Raw genomic sequence first — 6,447 nt, forward strand, 5'->3', positions numbered from 1 at the left:
ATTAACTAGACTGTCGACTGTAAAGATGAACGTATTGCCAAGAATGTTATGTTATTTCTGTTTCAATCAATTCCAGTGATTGGCAAGACAGAATAATAATAATAATAATAATAATAATAATAATAATAATAATAATAATAATATTTCTATACCGCTCTATAACCAAAGGTCTCAGAGTGGTTCACATAAAATATAAAATACATAAAATCAAAACAGAACCATTGTTTCAATGCATGGCAAAAATATATTTGTATATGCCACCCATCTGATTGGGTTACCCCAGTCACTCTGGGGGGCTTCCAACAAATTAAAACATCAAATGCAAAAAATATATATCAAACATTATAGGGCTGCACTCCTGAGAAGTTTTGCTTGTCATACTGTAATTGTTTCTTTCCTTTTCATCCAAGCAGGAACCTCTAAATTCACTTCGTTTCTGCAGAGCCTGCCCCTTTTATTTTATTTTGCTATAAAGGAATTGTAGCATTAACTCGAACAGGAAAAACATCAATAAGCATGGTGAAATGGCAGGAAGCCCTGGGCAGAGGCAGCAGGAGACCATGTAATTTCTATTAGTAATTACTGTTAACATCTCTATACCCTGCTTCCTTGCTGTGCCTTATCTTTAAACCGAAAACCTTATGTAATAACGCTAGCATCCATATATCCAGAATTTGGTGGGCGGGAGATACTCAGTAGGGATTCTTCAAAAATTGAGGTCCAGAAAATAGGATGTCCTGTTATAACAGAAGATTTAACATTGCCAGGGTTTAGTGGAAGTGTTACCATTTCATAGGGATGGCAGAAGGGTGAACAAAGACATTTAAACATATTCCAGTTCATTCTACATTACTTCTAAGGACACCTCCAGACTGTCAGTATTTGGCAGGGAGTGTTTATGTCCATACTGAGAAACTCAGTTTTGTGCAATTCAAGTGGCTTAAAAAAGTGCTGTGTCACCCAAGCACAACAAATCCGTTTTTTAAAAGATACTAACTTTTTGCTGTTAGGAAAGTGATGGAGAAATGACTAAAGGGAAAGTGTGTGTGAACACTCCACAAGCAAAACAAGATGAATACAGTGGTACCTCAGGTTACATACGCTTCAGGTTTCATATGCTTCAGGTTACAAACTCCGCTAACCCAGAAATAGTGCTTCAGGTTAAGAACTTTGCTTCGGGATGAGAACAGAAATCGTGCTCCTGCAGCGCGGCAGCAGCAGGAGGCCCCACTAGCTAAAGTGGTGCTTCAGGTTAAGAACAGTTTCAGGTTAAGTACGGACCTCCAGAATGAATTAAGTACTTAACCTGAGGTACCACTGTACAGGATGACTGTTCCTTGTTGAACTACCTCTCTGCAAATGAACAAGGAGAGAGAGAGAGAGTTATTTAAGCACCTAGGACAGTTCAGTTGAAAGAGCATGAGACCCTTAATCTCTGGGACACGGGTTCGAGTTGCATGTTGGGCAAAAAAGATTCTTGCATTGCAGGGAGGTGGACTAGATGATCCCAATGGTACCTTCTAACTTTGCAATTCTGTGAATCTGTGTTCTGCCTAGAATATGCATAGAATCATAGAATAGAATCATAGAATCATAGAGTTGGAAGAGACCACAAGGGCCATCGAGTCCAACCCCCTGCCAAGCAGGAAATACCACTCCTGACATATGGTTGTCAAGCCTCTGCTTAAAGACCTCCAAAGAAGGAGACTCCACCACACTCCTTGGCAGCAAATTCCACTGTCGAACAGCTCTTACTGTCAGGAAGTTCTTCCTAATGTTTAGGTGGAATCTTCTTTCTTGTAGTTTGGATCCATTGCTCCGTGTCCACTTCTCTGGAGCAGCAGAAAACAACCTTTCTCCCTCCTCTATGTGACATCCTTTTAGGTATTTGAACATGGCTATCATATCACCCCTTAACCTCCTCTTCTCCAGGCTAAACATGCCCAGCTCCCTTAGCCGTTCTTCATAAGGCATCGTTTCCAGGCCTTTGACCATTTTGGTTGCATCATAAGAGGGGGAAGCCAAAAGTGGAAACGTAAAAAAAACACAAACCAAAAACATACCCACTTTCCAGAAGATGTCACGATACCGCCTACAGCATTTTATTAGCACGACTGCAAAACTTTTTGAGGTCCCGCAATCCGGAAAGTTGTGGTAGGAATGCATTACATGCTGGATGGAATTGAGCACTGATGTGACATGAAGAACCCCAAGAACATGTTGCGAGTGGAGCAATGATACAAGGAGAGCTCATGTTCAGAGCAACATCCAGGACACTTCGTCAAACACAGCTGCTGCTGCTGCACTACACAGGCTGCAGTCCTCACCCCCCCCCCCAATTTTTTTTATTCATTTTATAACACAAATAAAAGCACAAACAGAAAAGACAAACAATACGAACAAATTCTTGTCATCTCCTTATTTTCCTAAACATTGTTAAGTGGGCTTCCCCAAGTCCCACCTATCTGATTTTCAATTTACTTCATCTTTAGCAGTCTACATACCGTATTTTTTGCTCTATAGGTCTCACTTTTTCCCTTCTAAAAAGTAAGGGGAAATGTGTGCGCATCTTATGGAACGAATGCAGGCTGTGCAGCTATCCCAGAAGCCAGAACAGCAAGAGGGATCGCTGCTTTCACTGCACAGTTCTTGCTGTTCTGGCTTCTGGGATTAAGAATATTTTTTTCTTGTTTTTCTTCTCCAAAAGCTAGGTGCGTCTTATGGTCTGGTGCATCTTATAGGGTGAAAAATACGGCAAATCATAATTTCTAACCATCTTCTTTTTTTTATCACACTTACTTTAACCATAAAAAGCTTCACATTTTATCACTTATAAAATACACTATCTTCTACTTCTAACCCTCTGCCTATATCCACTTCCAAAGCTATTCTAAGATTTCAATATTAACATATTTTTTTCAAATATTCCTTAAACTAGCAGTGCTGACCCAACCTACCAGGGAATCAGATTCATTGAATTCCATGGTACCTACTTCTGAACAGACCCCCTCCACCGAGACTGCAGAACGGATAGTTTCCCCCTCTGAAACAGATGAAGACCTTTCTAATATAAAACACAAATGACAGAATGCCTTGGTGATGCCAGCTATTCACAAGCGGCAGATTCAGAACATGCCAGGGCTCAGCGAGAGAACTAGCCACATCTGGGCACAGCAAAAGCCAAGGCAGATACATTTCATTTCCTGTTGGTGATGGATGGTATCAAGGCAAGAGGTCTCCTGTATTTTTAGTATTCAGACTCTGAAGTAGTAACAGCATGTAAACATGCCAGAGATTGAACCGGAGGGCCTACATGCTTGTCCTATGGTTCCTCACATACTGATACTTTAAAAGATGCTATTTTGGGAAGAGGTCAAGTTAGAAGACTTTGGCTACGATTTCTTATCCAAAAAGGGGAGAAGCACCATTCCACTGAACTCAGTCACTAGCACTTCGGCTGAAATTTGAAACGCTTCTTTCTTGAGAAGGAACAAAATGAGCACACCAAAAACAGTGACGGAGATAATATCAAGCATAGTTTGTGTATGCATAGCCAGTGCCGGATTTACGTATAAGCTTCACAAGCTATAGCTTAGGGCCCCACTCTTTTGGGGGCCCCCAAAAAAATTAAAGGAAGAAAACTGGATGTACATTTCCAAAATATAAGATAAAAAACAAATAAAATGAAACCTACATACAGCAACAGTGTTTTGTGTTGTGTAGGCTCCCATGATGTAAGTAATGGGGCTCGCCTGCTAGCCTGCTCCCTAAAATATCACTGGTTTCTATATATAGGGTGCCTACATTTTGTATGGACGGGTTGCATGGCAACATGTGCAAATGGCTTTAGATACCTATTAGGTCTATAAATTACCATATAGCATATATTCAACACAAAAAACAGTGGTAATTTGTTGTTGACAAAGGACAGCTGGACATATAAAGGGTCCCATTACCTTCAGTAGCTTAGGGCCTCATCAAACCTAAATCTGGCCCTGTGAATAGCACACCAAAAGGTAGAAGAATTCAAAAGTTTGGCACAGAGTGGCTTTGTCATGTGTATTTATTGGCCCCTGAATTGTGATATGTTCCTAGCAGAAATGTTCCCACCACCACCACCAAAGGCAACAGGGACAAGGAGGATGCAAATTGCAAAGCAAACAGGCAAAATTATTCCCATCGAATCTTCCTTGTTGGCCGCTCTGTCTGGAAAGGTAAAGGACACATGAGCTTTTCTGGAACTCTGTTGGGTGTTCTTGTTATGTACTGAAGTTCTCACCCTGGGCCAGCAGGGGGATACTGTAGATAGTTATGCAAATGAAGGATTGAAAGTGACGTTCAGTGATTGGATAGTTTTAGAAAGTTGCTACAGTAACGTTGTACTGGAGCTCTATATAAGCAGGCTGACTGAGCCCTTCAGCTCAGTTCTGTTCTGGCCTCTGAATAAACAAGAGCTGTTTGAAGAATCGCTGTGTTGTCTGATACGTTCACCCACAACTTAACAGTTCTCAACTTCAAAAATTCTTTGCTACTACCATACAGATTCTCTGTTCATATTCAAATAATGAGTCATACACCTAAAAAAAATAAATCAAGCCGTTACAATCAAGGAGCCAGAGATCTCCAGTACTCTATATATCTTATTTACCTATTTTTTAAAAAAATAGACTGCCTTTCAAAAAGGCAGACTGCTTTTCAAAGCAAACCTTTCTCAAGGTAGCTTGCATAGGACGTATGACAACAACAGGGAACAGAGGGCCTTCTTGGTAGTGGCGCCTGCCCTGTGGAACATCCTCCCATCAGATGTCAAGGAAATAAGCAACTATCTTACTTTTAGAAAACATTTGAAGGCAGCGCTGTTTAGGGAAGTTTTTAATGATTGATTTTATTTTTAATATTCTGTTGGGAGCCACCCAGAGTGGCTGGGGAAACCCAGCCAGATTGGCGGGGTATAAACAAACAAACATTATTACGTATCAGCTTCTGAGCAGCTTCACTGCATAGATGCAACAGTTGTTGGCAGACACGGCTCATGTAGACTGCTGAAGGGACCCAAAAGTCTGAAAGTTGGGTACAAACTTTGTTGCAGCAAGCAAGGCTTCATCCAGCCCCCTCCCCCAATTTGTATGGTAGCTGAAAACACACTAGTGCTGATTTTTATTTTGTATTTTTCTTGCTCCTGTAGCATACGGAGTGAAGCTCTGAATGTATAAAATATATGTGCTTTGTTTCCTTTCTCTTGGGGTGTAATTAGGTTATATTGCAATAAAATTATTAGATCCAAGAAGCTTCAAGATAAATTCTGGCAGATTTAATAGACTCCAAGCATGGGTGGGGTGTGCAGGAGGAACGAGGGAAGGCTTCACATTATTGCTCAGCTCCAGTATTTAATTTATCAAATTAGAGGAGACAATTCTTATAGTCACATGGCAGGAAAAATGTGATTTGCCAGCAAATCACCTCCTGGCAAATAGAAGGGGAAGAAATGGAGGCAGTGAGAGATTTTACTTTCTTGGGCTCCATGATCACTGCAGATGGTGACATCAGCCACGAAATTAAAAGACGCCTGCTTCTTGGGAGAAAAGCAATGGCAAACCTAGACAGCATCTTAAAAAGCAGAGACATCACCTTGCCAACAAAGGTCCGTATAGTTAAAGCCATGGTTTTCCCAGTAGTGATGTATGGAAGTGAGAGCTGGACCATAAAGAAGGCTGATCGCCGAAGAATTGATGCTTTTGAATTATGGTGCTGGAGGAGACTCTTGAGAGTCCCATGGACTGCAAGAAGATCAAACCTCTCCACTGGAAGTGGAGATCCTGAAGCTGAGGCTCCAATACTTTGGCCACCTCATGAGAAGAGAAGACTTCCTGAAAAAGACCCTGATGTTGGGAAAGATGGAGGGCACACGGAGAAGGGGACGACAGAGGACGAGATGGTTGGACAGTGTTCTCGAAGCCACAAACATGAGTCTGACCAAACTGCAGGAGGCAGTGGAAGACAGGAGTGCCTGGCGTGCTCTTGTCCATGGGGTCACGAAGAGTCGGACACAACTAAACAACAACAACAACATGCTGAACTGGCTGGTCTGATGAACAGGATAAAAAAAGACAAAGATGAGGAGGAATATACAAGGAAGAATGGATAATATTTATTGAATATATTAAGAACCAATATAGACAAATACATAGCTTAGCATGTCTCGATGAAATCCAGAAGAGATGAAATAGATAAGTTTGTAATAGATGACAAATCCAGACGAGTTGAAACACATAAGAGTTTTTAATAGATGACAAATTGGATTATTGAAAAGATGCGGATTACGTGGACTAGCAGAAAAGGAAAGGAACCAGGAAAAGGATGGAAGGGAAGTCATATGTAGACATCATGTATTTGGCACGAAGTTGCAAATGGGACAAAGGAAGGGGGCTAAAGACGCTCTCTGTTCTT

This window comes from Podarcis tiliguerta (genome assembly GCF_965153285.1).
Source record: "Podarcis tiliguerta genome assembly, chromosome: 3".
In the NCBI taxonomy this organism is placed as follows: Eukaryota; Metazoa; Chordata; class Lepidosauria; order Squamata; family Lacertidae; genus Podarcis; species Podarcis tiliguerta.